Here is a 13,705-nt window from a genome sequence, read left to right as displayed (position 1 = left end):
AGTCATACCACTTGGAGTACACACACACACACATACACACACACACACACACACACACACACACACACACACACCAGCCTCACAGAACAGTAACTCAAAAATCCCCTCTGGACAGCAACTGAGCAATATGAACCTAACATTAAGAAGACTGGCAGTCATTTCCTTCTAGAAAGCACCTTAGGTATCTCAAAGGAAAAAGAGATGAAGCTTGAACTCCAAGTCAAATCATTTCCTAAAAGTAAAACAATAGCAGAAGGCAGGCGGATGAGCCTGCCCAGCAGGGAAAAGCACCTGCTGCACAAGCCTGATGGTTCCATCCCTACGACAGACCGACTTCTAAAGTCATCCTCTGACCTCCCCTCATTCACCAATATTTAAATGAGACTGTTTAAATCCCAATCATGTAACAGAGCATTTGGTACCACCACGAAGATGCTTTGGCTATCAAGACCAAGTTTTCACTATGCATCATGGGAAACAAGTGGAAGCAGAATTTAAATACAATCCCACTTTTCATGTAAAGTGCACATATAGCTGATGCCCAAGAAAAGAAAAATCTGAAACAAATATGCCAATAACACTTGTTAATGGAACATAAATCAACCTTTTCCCCATTTGCTTCTTTGCTCAGGATCCCACCTGAATATCTTTCTTATCTTGGTTTTATTCTCTTCTCCTCGACAATCCCAGTTTTCACCCATATCTTGAGATGAATATACAAATGCTAACCTGTTGGAATTCCCCACATCTATTCCTTCAGTAACAGCAGCTAAGACATGGATACCACCCAGGGTTAATTCTTTTGCAGCCTTTGGCAAATGCTGACAGGTTAGCCCACATTAAAGGTCCCTTTGGTCTATTAATATGTCATAAGACAAACCCAATGGCAGATGTCAGGGTTGAAATGTCATCCCTTCTAACAGGCTACATCTAAAAGTCAACCAACAGCTGTAGTCAGTCCTGTTTATCTTTTAAAAAAACACCCTCTCTGCTTTTCATCCACACAGCATCAGCACTATGGGATTCCAAGTCAACTGCTACTTCTGGGAGTTCAGAGGAGCCCAATCCAGACTTGAGGATTCCTGTTAATATGGCCATCTAGTAACTTAGGACCCCAGGGCAAAGACCAGTCCTTCTAGGACACCATAGCTCATGTCTGTATCTCCAACACCTGAGGGAGGATTGCTTAAGTTCCACACCAACCTGGGTTGTCTCAGAACAAGTAACAAAAGCCAAACCAACAGCCCTCCAACTCCACACACAGGGTTGCTCAGCCTCCGGTTATCCTGTCTCTATGCCACTTCTAACCAAAGAGTTCTGGAAGGGGATGGAGGTGCAGAAACCAGGAGGCCAGAATAGAGCAGACTAGAAAGGGCAGGTAGACCGGGCACCACAGTGCACACGCCTCTAATCCCAGCACTTGGAGACAACTGCTAGCGGCTCTGAGCCTGGGCTATATGGGGAGACCTTGTCTCAAAATATGAAAGTGTGGGCAGAGAAGCCACTCATCTGCAGCAGCCCCTACTCTTAGTCCAGACACAAGCTCCTGAGACACCCATTCTGGCTTCTCAGTGCACGGCAGAGGTCAATGAGGACAACACACACTGAGTAGCTGGGACAGCAGCCAGCCTCCTGCTCTCAGGGAGGTCAGATCACTCCTCCCCTTTTCTTGGACCTCACCCCACTCCAGTTCAAGACTCATCCTTTTACCAAGACCACAGTTCACTTCAGAGCCACAGGCCGTCCTCTGCTTTTAGCCAGCAGGCTCCAGTCCTAGCAGAAGCTAATGACATTATACTCTAAGGTCAAAATCTAAGCAGCAGTGCTTTCCAGTTGTAATGACACACCACAGTCCAATTCATGTACAAGGTGGTTCCCATGATGGATGAATCAGTTTACAGACATAATCAAAGTTTTACAGACAAGACACTCCCTGGATTCCAAGGGTTTCTGCCCACACCATCCCCAGGTCCTTAGGCAGATGAGAATACATGTTCATACCCAAGTCTCAGGCCCACACCAGCTTCTAAGAGTGAAGATACAGCATCACATTACCAGTGACCAGCCCCACCCTCCTGCCTGTTTTAACTGCTTCAATAGTAGAGCTTGTACAGTGAGTCTAGGCGTAACTATAACATGAAGATATAAACTTCACCATGTCTCTAAGTAGGCAAAGTGACAGGTCGAGAATGTAACAGCCATACAATTCTAAGTTTTGATTTCAAACCTTTATTTTACTGTAAAGGAGAAAAATGATTAGTGGCTATGTACACTTCAGAACACTTAAGTCCAAGTAGGTACTGCGACCTGCTGTTAGAGCTCTCTTCACATTTCCCCATTCCAACGTGACCAACACTCTACTGTTCCAATGACAGTAGTCATTCCCTGGCCATACCATCTTAAACCACACACACAAATAAAACACAAAAAAAACCAACCCAGAAGACAAAATCCCCTAGGTAACAAACAGTATTGACAGCTTGATTTTTTTTTTTGAGACAGGATTTCTCTGTATTGTTTTGGAGGCTGTCCTGTAACTCCCTCTGTAGACCAGGCTGGCCTCTGCTGGGATTAAAGGGCGGTGGCAACTTGATTTTAAAGAGAAAGGAAACACAAAAAGCCATTGACAGCCGAGTGCCAACTTTTACAGACCATTTTCTAGTAAGCTGTCCCCGGCAACACCCAGTTTGACATTTTATTTCCCAAGTCTTTTGACAATTAGTTTCCCCTCTGCTCAGGGAAAGCACCATTCAAGCTAAAAACACTGCAGCCTTAGCAAAGGTAAGCGGGTCAGGTTTTCTGCCAGACATCACAGCAATTTCATAGTAAGTGCAAGGTCATATCCCCTTGTCACAGTGACAGACTTGTTATCAAATAAGCAGCCCCCGTCAATCCCAGAAATTCAGTGTGTTTCATAAGGCATGGCTTGAATATGAAATTCCTTTATCAGTTGTATAAGGCATGACTTGCATATTAAATCCCTGTGTTGTATAAGGCATGACTCATAATTCCTTTAGATATAACTGCAATAGAATTTTCAACCACACAGTAACTGAGGCCCCACCCCCACAGGCTGGCATGTGTTTGAGCAACCAAAAGATTCAGATACAACTTCAGTATTGTCCTTTTAACAAAGCAAAACAATTCTGCTTGGCCCCCCCCCGTCTTAGGGGGAGGCGGTTACTGCACCTTAACAAATTCATTCACCCACATTAAGGATTTACCATCAACTTTTACATTTTATGTGAGCTACTTAGTTCCCAAACTGTTATTCCCATCGACCCACATTTTCCAATCACATTCCTTGCCAGCCCACCCAGTCCTTCATCAAGCCTCTGGCCAAGAGACCAGTGCCAAGCTAAACCCTGTTTTCCCTCTTGTGCCAAAAGGATTCTGAAGCCTGATCCAGTAAAACTCAAGTATAAGGGGGAAGGTGAAGTTTTGGATGACACCAGCAGGACTGAGCGCTGTTGCCAGCCTGATACAGTCAAGTCAGAAAAGCCAATCAACAAAAAGGAGCAACAAGAACTGTGTGCCACTCAGTGGCGTAGCACCAGCCTACCACCCGGTACCGGAAATTCCCAGAGACCACTGCAGGCCGGTGCACCATTCCTTAATACCAGATACTACCCCAACGCCCAAATTAGATATGCCATCTCAAATCCCAACAAAACTGTGCTCTCCCATACTTTTAAAAAACACCCCACCCATTTAACAATTGGCTTCATCTAATACTCTTCCATCTGTCATTTAAAATTGAAGTTTTCCCAACACCCAAAAGTTTCATCACATTTAAGAACGCCTCTGACCAATGCAGAGGCAGGCAGGCCGCAGGGAAGGTGGGCGAGGTCCCGGGGCTCCTCCTGCAAACACCATCTACAATGTGCTGCGGTCGACGACAATGTTAAAGTGTTCTACACCTTAAGCAATCTTCTCGAAGCCAAGTTCGTAGCACAGAACTAAAGACTGGAGGCTTGATTCAGAAGATGCAGCAGCTGAATGCCTCTACCCCCAGGAAAGGGCATCCGGAGACTGGTGCTCCCAGAACAAGACACTCATCTGGAACATTCACGGCCGCCGAGAGCCCTCCAGTCCCCACCCCCATTAGCTGATCTGAACCACTTAGAGGGTGGCCTCCTGAACACACACGGCAGTGCAGAGCTTCCCAGGCCTCTGGAATTCACTGTGGAGGCCGTCTCCTCCAGGGTCTGCCTCGTCACTGCTACGACACACTGGCAGGGGCTCCATTTCTCCTGGTGCCATCTGCTTGGCATGATGAACACTACAGCAATAAACCACGCCCATGAGGCATTTGGGTGAGTGAAACCGTGACTGAGCCCACCCGAGGGTCCATTCAAGCCCCACCCTCTGCAAATCCACACCAACCCTCCCCACCCAGTCAGGAATACTTTTACCAGTAATACCAAAAGGCCAAGTCCAAGACTCTACCACCGACTCTATACTTTTCCCAGGCTTACCAGACGACCAGAGGCAAGGTTTTTAAGTGAACCCATAACCTCAGAGTTAGGAGGAGGAGGAGGGGAAGAGACCACAGAAGAGGGAGCCACGGAACCTAGGGAAACCAGGGAGGGGGACTGCCACCTGAAAAATAAAGCTGTAATCGATGTGGCCTCGGACGCGCGCCTTCAACCTCGGTAGCCCCAGCCTAGCAGACCTTAGAAGAAAACTTCTTGCCTCTACAACCACACCTCGGGCCACCCCTCACACCCACAACTGCGTGCTATCGGGCTAAGCCCAAATTACATACCACCCAGGGCCAGAGCTGTCAGCCCCACGATGCTAAGTCCACTTTCCGTAAGAGCAGGCCTCAACCCCAGGCAGGTAACAAGCCCTATCTGGAAAAAAAGGGTCTGCTGGCATTGTCAAGTTCAAAGCTAACCCCGCTGCCCACCTAACCCTGCCCTCGCTGCCTATTTTTCAAGATGTCCAGGGCCTCAAGGGCCGGGTCCACCTGTCTTCACCACCGGCTCTGCCACTAGGTTAGAACACGGCCCATGTAGGCCCGTGAGACTTGTGCTCTCCTGGAGTTAGGACTCCCCACGCCAGACCGCAGGGCTAGCCTGGTCTAGAAGGCTGCTGCCCCTGTGTGGGTTGAAGACGCTTTGGAAGCTGCCATCCACACAAGCGCACTGCCAACACCTTGACTTCTCCCATCCCCATGCTAGTGGAGGCTGCTAGCTCTGCCATCTCTCTGATCTGGGCCCTGAACTAGCCACTTCCGCCCCGCCACTAGACCCAGAAGGCAGCCCTCCTTGTCACTAACTCCTGCTGGTGAGGGACACAACTTTTGCTTTTATAGCCTTGGGTCGCGTCACCCAGGCATCGCTCAACAGGACGATTCCTCCACGGACACTTAAAAAAAAAGTTCCAAAGGAGCCCCCGAGGCGGGGCGGGTCACGGCGTCCATGGACGGCCACTCCCTCTGATTGCTCAATGTTCCTTTCCTGACCTTAGCAGCGCGTCACGGAATGGAGGACATATCTGAAAATATTTGGAAGGGGAACAACATCAGGAACAGATCTCCTTTGCTGCTGGAGTGGGCAGGCCTGACTGCTTCTAGAATAGTCGGGTGGGGGGGTGGCGGGGACCACACTGGCAGGGCAGGGCGGAGAGAAAAGCAGAGGTCACATCAGGCCACCACGCCCCGCAGAGGCCCGAAAGAAGGGCCGGCAGAGCGCCTGGAAAATTCCACTGGTGGCGGAGGGATCTCTGCGGAGGCGCGTAGCGTGGGGGCGGGGCCGGGCGCGTGACTCCTCGGGCGTTGCCGCCTCTTGCTCGGCGGGTGACGTCAGCGCAAGCGCCCGCAGGGCGGGGGGAGGGGAAGAACTAGGCCCGCAGCCTAGGGTAGGACATTTAATTTGGGTCTGAGGTAGCTGGTGTTTGGGGAAAAGGTGATCGCAAACTACGGTAAAAGCAAGGTTTTTGTACCAGACACACACAGAATGAGTATGCGTATGTAATGTGAATGATTACAGGGCAGCCTGCACAGATGAGTGATTAGTTTTTAAGTCATTTTCCTTTTGGGAGTGATGGTGAGAAAAATGGTTTTTTAAAGCTGCGCTTCTGTGCGACAGTTTATGGCCTGCGGTGGCGTTCGGGGAGTGGGTTTGAGGACCACTGGGGACGCAGGCTGGTTGTCCACTTGGGGTGGGGCCCAGCCCAGGTTCAAGGGCAGACCTTGTCGGTAGACAGCGCCTTTCCCAAAGGTGAACAGGGGGAGACTGGGGAGGTTAGTGAGGTTTTTGAAAAGGAGAAGTGTCAATGAGGGGCCCTCCTCGGCTCTGGTTCCGCACCCAACTCCCTGAAAAAAAAACTGTAAGGTCAGTTCAAGTAAACAGAATTAAAAAGGCAGCTGGCAGGATAACTGCCCGGAAGTCTCCCAAGCTCACCACCCACACAACAAACAAAACCACCCTGTGACAACAGGCTTCCTTTGCAACCAGGAGGGGGAGCCGGGGGTGGGGGGGGGGGTTGGGGGGTGGGGAGAATGTTCTGCCTGCGGCAGATGGAATTTGCAGGCGTGGCCGGGCCGACTGCACCCTCGCCTGTTCCCGGAAAACTGGTGACTCTCATATGACCAGCAGTACAGAGGCGTGATTATGTGGCAAGCGCTGACTTGTTAACCGATGCGTGCTTAGCCTGGTTCTTATGCCACGGAGCCTCCTTCCCCAAGGTCTGTCCCATCAGTCTTTTATTGGTTCATTTTCAGAAATCTTTTCGTAATTCCAGACATTGTCACCCATATTGGGCTGGAAATCACGGTGATACTCCTGCCCCAATCCTCCCAGTGCTGGGACTGCAGGCATTTACCACGGTGTCCGCCTTTGCCCCCTCTGCTGTATCCTGGCAACATTTCCAGGCATGGGTGGTGGAGGGTGGCGACTGCCTTAAAGAACAAGGAGTTGCTTTTGAAAATGTTCTAGAAAGCTGGGAGGCGTCTATGAAACCAAGACTTCCCCTTTAGGCATTCATTGCTCAGTCTCCAGAGACCATGGTGTTTTCTTCACCTCTGTCTCAATATGTCCTTCATACGCCATTCCTCCGTCCCAGGAACAACTTATTTTTTGAAAGAGTAGGTTAGGGCTAATTGGTGCCACACAAAACTAGGGTTATATAAAGCCTGGCTGCTTGGTCACACATAAACAGGGCATGTCTGCAGCTGCCAAGTGACTGTCCCCAGTCCCCAAGGGCAGTATGGCAGGTTCAGAGGTTCCTGGTCCTCAAGGACAGTTTTCCTTGGGAAGACAATGTATTTGAGGGGAGAGATGAGATGAGGACTTAGGGTGAGGTGCTGTGACCACTCTTTCTTGGTGGACACACTCCCAAGGTTCTGCTTGCCACACACACACCCTCAGGTGCTGCTGGCTTTCCCTGCAGACATGACCTCCACCATGCTGAAGGACAAGGGCAGGACAGCAACTGCCGCTGCCAAGTTCCCCAGATGAAAACAAGCTGTTCTAGAGACTGTTGTAAACAAGGCATTGGGTGGGGCTGAATGGTGCCTGCCGGCTGAGCCCCGTGGACTTACCATGGGATTTTGGGTTAGAGGGAAAAGAGCAAAAAGGGGTCCTTTTTGTGACATCTGGTTCTAGGTGGGGGCCACTCTCTCCCAAGCCTTTTCTCAAGGGCATGGCAGACCCCAGTGGCCTCCCCATCTTCGGGATTCAGCTCAGCCCTGTTGATTACAAACACAGTGACAACCCAGGGAAGGACCTCAGGGTTTCCTACAAAAATTCTTGGACTCAGGAAAGGAGTGAGATGGGATGTGTCCTAAAGGCAAGGCCATGCCAACATTGCTGTTACCACTAGCGAATATTCGGGAACTCCAGCGCCCCCCCCCCCCCCCCATCCTCCAAGGACCCAGTTCCTGGGTTGTAGCCTCTTGAGTTCTTTTGGGTTTTTTCTGGTGCCAGAGGCCACCTCAGCCTGGGCTCCTTCACCCCGAGACGTGTGGATCAGGAAACTGCGCAGTCACTGTGCGCTGGCAGGAAGCCAGCCTTTCCTAATCTCCTGGCCTTGCAGCAGCCTCAGCAGGAAAAGAATCTAGGCCCTGCCCCAGGCCTGCTAGATTCTTCCTATGTGCTGGGGGGCAGGGAGGGGGTGTACTTCTCCAGCCTTGCTTTCCCCCTTCTCTTCCCCCCATTTCACAAATCTGGAAGCATATTGTTTTTATGGAAACATCTCACCCAGTGGTTCCCTATCCACCTTACCCTCTACTCTTGTAGGCCAGGGCCACAAAGTCACCTCTCAGTGAGACTCTTGGCCCTAGTTACCAATCTGTGCCCCCTGAAGTTGATGTATGGAGTGTGGAGTTTCTGCCCATTGTATTCCAGATCTCTGGGCTCACAGGACCTCTGACAGGAGGTAGCTCGGTGTGGGTGACCTCAGTTTGTTTTCTAAAGGTGACTCTGAGTCAGTAAAATTTTGGGGATTGGCTTAGGTCAGCTGCACCCCCTTGTAAGGATTCAGGCATTATGCTGGCTTTCCCCTGTTACTTATCAGAATGCATTCAGGCAGTATCCTGGTCATCCCTGGATTCCATGGCTGCGTACTCTGCACACAGGTGCAAAGGACTCCTTTAAAAGGCAGACACACCCCACCCTTGCCTACCTACCCAGTTTCCCTCTCCCCTTTCCCGCTGTTCGCCTGGGGCAGACAGACTTTTCCTGTCTCCCTCTTCTCTTCTGTCCTCTCTGTCTCTCTTCTGTTTCCTTCCCCATGTTTCTAATAAAACTCACTTAAGCTTTGTTTGCCTGGCATGTTTGTCCTCTGCCTTGGTCATTCTCACCTGCCATGGAATCGCCAAGGTTCCCCTCACACTTTATCATGAGACCCATGATATGGGGGCAGGCTCAAGGATTGGGGTGACTAGGGGAGAGGTACTTTTGAGAACCAATCTTTTTTCGTTTTTTTAACGGTAAAAATACTCATCCTTTAAAGAATGAAAGCTTAAACTAAGAAAGGTTTTATTTTTAAAACAAATACATTATCACATATCCAAATGCCATAGCAAGCATTTGTCAGGTTTTTTTTGTTTGTTTGTTTTTTTGAGACAGGGTTTCTCTGTGGCTTTGGAGGCTGTCCTGGAACTCGCTCTGTAGACCAGGCTGGTCTCGAACTCACAGAGATCCTCCTGCCTCTGCCTCCTGAGTGCTGGGATTAAAGGCGTGCGCCACCAACGCCCGGCAGGCCTGAATTCTTACACCTTCTCTGGGACCAGTTATGTGCACACAGGTCATGTTAACAGGAATGTCCTTGGAACCAGTACTGGATCAAACCAAGTCCTGTGAATGTGGGTGTCAGGAGGCCTGGGCAGTCTATAGGGCCTCTGGCAGTGGAATCAGTACTTATCCCTAGTGTATGAATGCACTTTGGGAGCCCATTCCCCATGGAGGGATACTCTCTCAGCCCAGATACAGGGAAAAGGGCCTAGGCCCTCCCCCAAAATGATGTGACAGACTTTGATGATTCCCCACAGAAGGCCTCACCCTCCCTGAGAAATGGATAGGGGATGGGATGGGGGGGGTTGGTGGGGACATAGAAGGATGGGAATGAGAGGGAACTGGGATTGATATGTAAAATAAGATTGTTTCTAAATTAAAAAAAGAAACAAAACCAGGAATGTCCTCACCCCAAGATGTGTGCCACTGTAGGGACCACACACACTGGCATAGTAGACTATCCTTGAGCCATCTACAACCCTGTTCTGGTCTGAGTGCCATCCATGAAGTCACAGAACCAGGGCTTCTGCCAGCTGCACAGTGGGCAGAGTAAAAGCCCTCTGCTGAACCGGGTATTGGTGGCACACGCCTTTAACCCCAGCACTTGGGAGGCAGAGGCAGGCGGATCTTGGTGAGTTCAAGGACAGCCTGGTCTCCAGGACAACCTGCAAAAAAACAATACAGAGAAACCTTGTCTTGAAAAACAAAACAAAACAACAACAACAAAAACCTCTGCTGATCTTGCTGTTGTAGAAGCTTATACTTATTAGCTGAAGGTGTGTGTCTGGGTCCTTACTGACACCACCACCCAAATGCCAGTGGCAGGAGACAGAGTCCTAGAGATGAACTGGGACTTTAGTCTATTGTAAATCATATTTATGTAGGGAGAGGCTTGGGGAGGCATGACGCTGGGGAGAAGGGAGGCATGGGTGGGAACTGGGCGGAGCACAAGGGAGGTGATTATTTCCGAGGTCTGCCCACCTCTGCCCACCCCTGCCCACCCCTGCCCACCCCTGCCCACCCCTGCCCACCTCTGCCCACCCCTGCCCACCTCTGCCCACCCCTGCCCACCCCTGCCCACCTCCAAAGCTCTGCTGGATTGAATCTTTTTTTTTTTTTTTTGAGAGGCTTTAAATATTTTAACTGAGTTGTCATTGTACAGAAAAACAATCAGGTCCCAAAGCAGAATCCATTGGATACCTGGGTTCCAGAGCCCAGAGGCAGGAGGAAGGCCCTGGCCATCAAGAGTCAAGAGTGTGGGTTCTGTACATGGAGGCACTCATCTGTTGCTGGCTGCTTGGTACAGCCCAGGCCAGAAATGCTGGCTCATGATGCCTGAGACTCAGCAGAAAGAAAGGGAAGGCTCAGCTGCCCCCTGCTGGTCACAGCTGAGCCTGCTGTTCTTCTGAGGGCACAAGAAAAAGGATTTGTTCATTCACCCCTTGGCACTGAAATTGCTGCTGAAAACAATGTGTGAGACCCAAGCCTAGCCCTGTATCTCAATTGTAGGTGCAGCTGGGTAATCCACCTGTGTTTTCTGAAATGTGGGATGTATGTGGATAGGATGGAAACGCCAGGGACTTCTGAAGAGCTTCCCAGCCAGGGACAAGGATGGCAGTGGGAATCTGTGCTGAAATCTACTCTTACCTTGGGACCAGGCTGCTCATGTCTGCCATGCTCCTTCCTGGACAAAGCCAGGCTCTCCATCCCATTTACCTTGGAGCTGAGCTTGAGGGGAGGGGGCAGATGTGCCCCGGAAGCTTGTACTGGTCACTGACCCTTTTCTGGTGTATCTTCCTGTGTATCCTGTGTTGTACTGGTCACTGACCCTTTTCTGGTGTATCTTCCTGTGTGTCCTGTGTTGATACAGCTACCTCATTTCTCAACCACGTCCTATGTTTTCCTGGTGATCTGTGTCCCACCTCCAACCACTTCCTCAAAAAGTTGACTGATACACCCTTAGACACCTTGGTTGTGGGCTGACTGTCGTGTCCCGTCCCCCCCCAGTAGGGTTTCTCTGTGGCTTTGGAGCCTGTCCTGGAACTAGCTCTTGTAGATCAGGCTGGTAACGAACTCACAGAGATCTGCCTGCCTCTGCCTCCCAAGTGCTAGAACTAAAGGCGTGCGCCACCACCACCTGGCTAAGCCACAAGCCCGGCATAGGCTGAGTTTTCTTCAAGCTGCTGAGGTCACCTTTACCCTCCTCAACTTTTTTTTTATTTTTGAAGACAGGGGAGACAGGCTTTCTATGTACCTTTGGAGCCTGTCCTGGGACTTGCTCTGTAGACCAGGCTGGCCTTGAACTCACAGAAATTCTTCTGCCTCTGCCTCACAAGTGCTGGATTAAAGGCGTGTGCCAGCAGCACCCAGCTCCAGTGTTCAATTCTTGGGCACTCAGCACCCACAGGTAAATATATGCAGGCAGAACACCCATCACCTGCACACACAGATCTAAAATAGAATGAAAACGGTGAATACACAGCCCCGTGTTAGAGCACTTGCCCGGCTTCGCTACCTTCTCCTTAGCTGTGGTAATATGCCTGACAGATGCAACGGAAGAGTTATTTTGGTTTGGTTTGAGGGTACAGTCTACTGTGGTAAAGCTATGGAGGAGACAGCTGGTCACACTTGTGTCATAAAATAGAGATGAACCAGGCTTCAGTTGCTTTCTTTCTCTGTTTTTTAAGACAAGGTTTATCTGTGTAGCCATGGCTGTCCTGAAACACATTATGTAGAAAGAGGCTGGCCTCGAACTCAGAGATCCAGAATGCTGGATTAAAAGCATGTGCCACTAACGCCTGGCTTACTTTCTCTTTTTTAATGAACAGCATCTGTCAGGCAGCAGTGTGTGAAGCGGCAGCCAGGGTCTGAAAACTCTTGAGAGCTGGCCACCGATGGAATCACTCCCTCTGTAGGGTCCTCCCTGTGTCCTCTTGGCTGTCTCAAGGGTGCCTGGAATTTATCTGGGCTTCAAACCCTAAGGTAAAACACCTGTAGGTAAAACACCTTTAGCATTCAGCCTCTCATTTGTGCTGTCCTACCTCCTGTCAGGCAGAGCTGGTATAGTACAGGGTGGGGTACAACGCTCTCAACCCTTCCATCAAGAAGGTGGGCAGAGAGAGAGCTGCAGGGTCTTGTGTGGTGCCTGTGTGCATGGGAGACATATTTGCACTTATACCATGAAACAAGAGACCTGGGTTAGGTCCTTGGGCAGAACCTAATTGAACTGGGTTGCAACCAAGCCCTGCCATAAGGTAACCATGGGCCAGAACTCCACGTGGCCAGACGCCTTCTTACCTGGTCCCGGCCCCTGGAGAAGGCAGGCAGTCCAGCCAGCCCAGTGCAGGGAGTGTGACAAAGCCTGCTCAGAGACAATTAGAGTGCAGCGTTGCTGAGTGTAGTGGCATACACCTCTAACCCCAGCACAGGGAGGTAGATACTGGCTGATCTGGGCTTGAGGGTAACCTGATTTGCATAGTGATTCCAGGTCAGCCAGAACTACATAGTAAGACCCTGTGTGTTGTAACATAATTTTTTTGTACACAGTGAAGATGTGTCACATTGGTTGGTTTAATACAGAGCTGAATGGCCAATAGTTAGCATGATCTCCTGGCACAGAGAATGCTGGGAAGAAGGCTGGAGTTGTAAGGAGACACAGAGGAAGTATGACATGTAGATGAGGTAGCAAGCCATGAGCCATGTGGCAGCACATAAATTAATAGAAATTGGTTAATTTAAGTTATAATAGCTAGGGCTGGAGAGATGGCTCAGAGGTTAAGAGCACTGGCTGCTCTTCCAGAGGTCCTGAGTTCAATTCCCAGCAACCACATGGTGGCTCACAACCATCTGTAATGAGATCTGGTGGCCTCTTCTGGACTGTAGGCATACATGAACTGGTGTATACATAATAAATAAAAATCTTTTTAAAAAAGTTATAATAGCTAGTTAGAAATAAGTCTAAGGTATCAGCTGTGCTTTCATTTTTTTCTTTTTGAGATAGAGTTTCTCTGTGCAGATTTGGAATCTGTTTGTCCTGGAACTCACTCTGTAGACCAGGCTGGCCTTGAACTCAGAGATCCACCTGCTTCTGCTGGGATTAAAAGCATGCACCACCACCGACTATCTTGAGGTTTCATAATAAGAAATCTCTTTTTTGGGAGCTGGCTGGTGGGACAGAGAAAGAAGATACAACCCTGTCTCAAAACAGGTATTTTTAGCTGGGCATTGGTGGTGCACATCTTTAATCCCAGCACTCGAGAGGCAGAGGCAGGCGGATCTCTGTGAGTTCGAGGCCAGCCTGGTCTACAGAGCGAGTTCCAGGACAGCCTCCAAAACAATACAGAGAAACCTTGTCTCGAAAAACAAAAACAAACAAACAAACAAACAAACAAAAAAGGTATCTGTAGAATACCCAGGCAGTGTAGAGGATGGGCATGAGTTAGGGTGGGCACAGATGCCCTCTA

The 13,705-nt window shown here is 49.8% G+C and overlaps 1 long non-coding RNA gene across 1 annotated transcript; it reads right to left on the bottom strand.

Moving 5' to 3' along the window:
- Positions 1 to 3,219: 3,219 nt before the first annotated feature.
- LOC121141414 lies at positions 3,220 to 5,631 on the bottom strand. The gene is made up of 2 exons (XR_005878322.1): positions 4,603 to 5,631; positions 3,220 to 4,282 (listed from the first exon to the last, which is right to left on the bottom strand). It is a non-coding gene; the product is annotated as an uncharacterized LOC121141414 (long non-coding RNA).
- Positions 5,632 to 13,705: the final 8,074 nt, after the last annotated feature.

Source organism: Mesocricetus auratus, unplaced genomic scaffold, assembly GCF_017639785.1.
Source record: "Mesocricetus auratus isolate SY011 unplaced genomic scaffold, BCM_Maur_2.0 Super-Scaffold_4256, whole genome shotgun sequence".
In the NCBI taxonomy this organism is placed as follows: Eukaryota; Metazoa; Chordata; class Mammalia; order Rodentia; family Cricetidae; genus Mesocricetus; species Mesocricetus auratus.
Note: the sequence above shows the minus strand (reverse complement) of the source record. Positions and strands in the feature narration are given on the sequence as shown.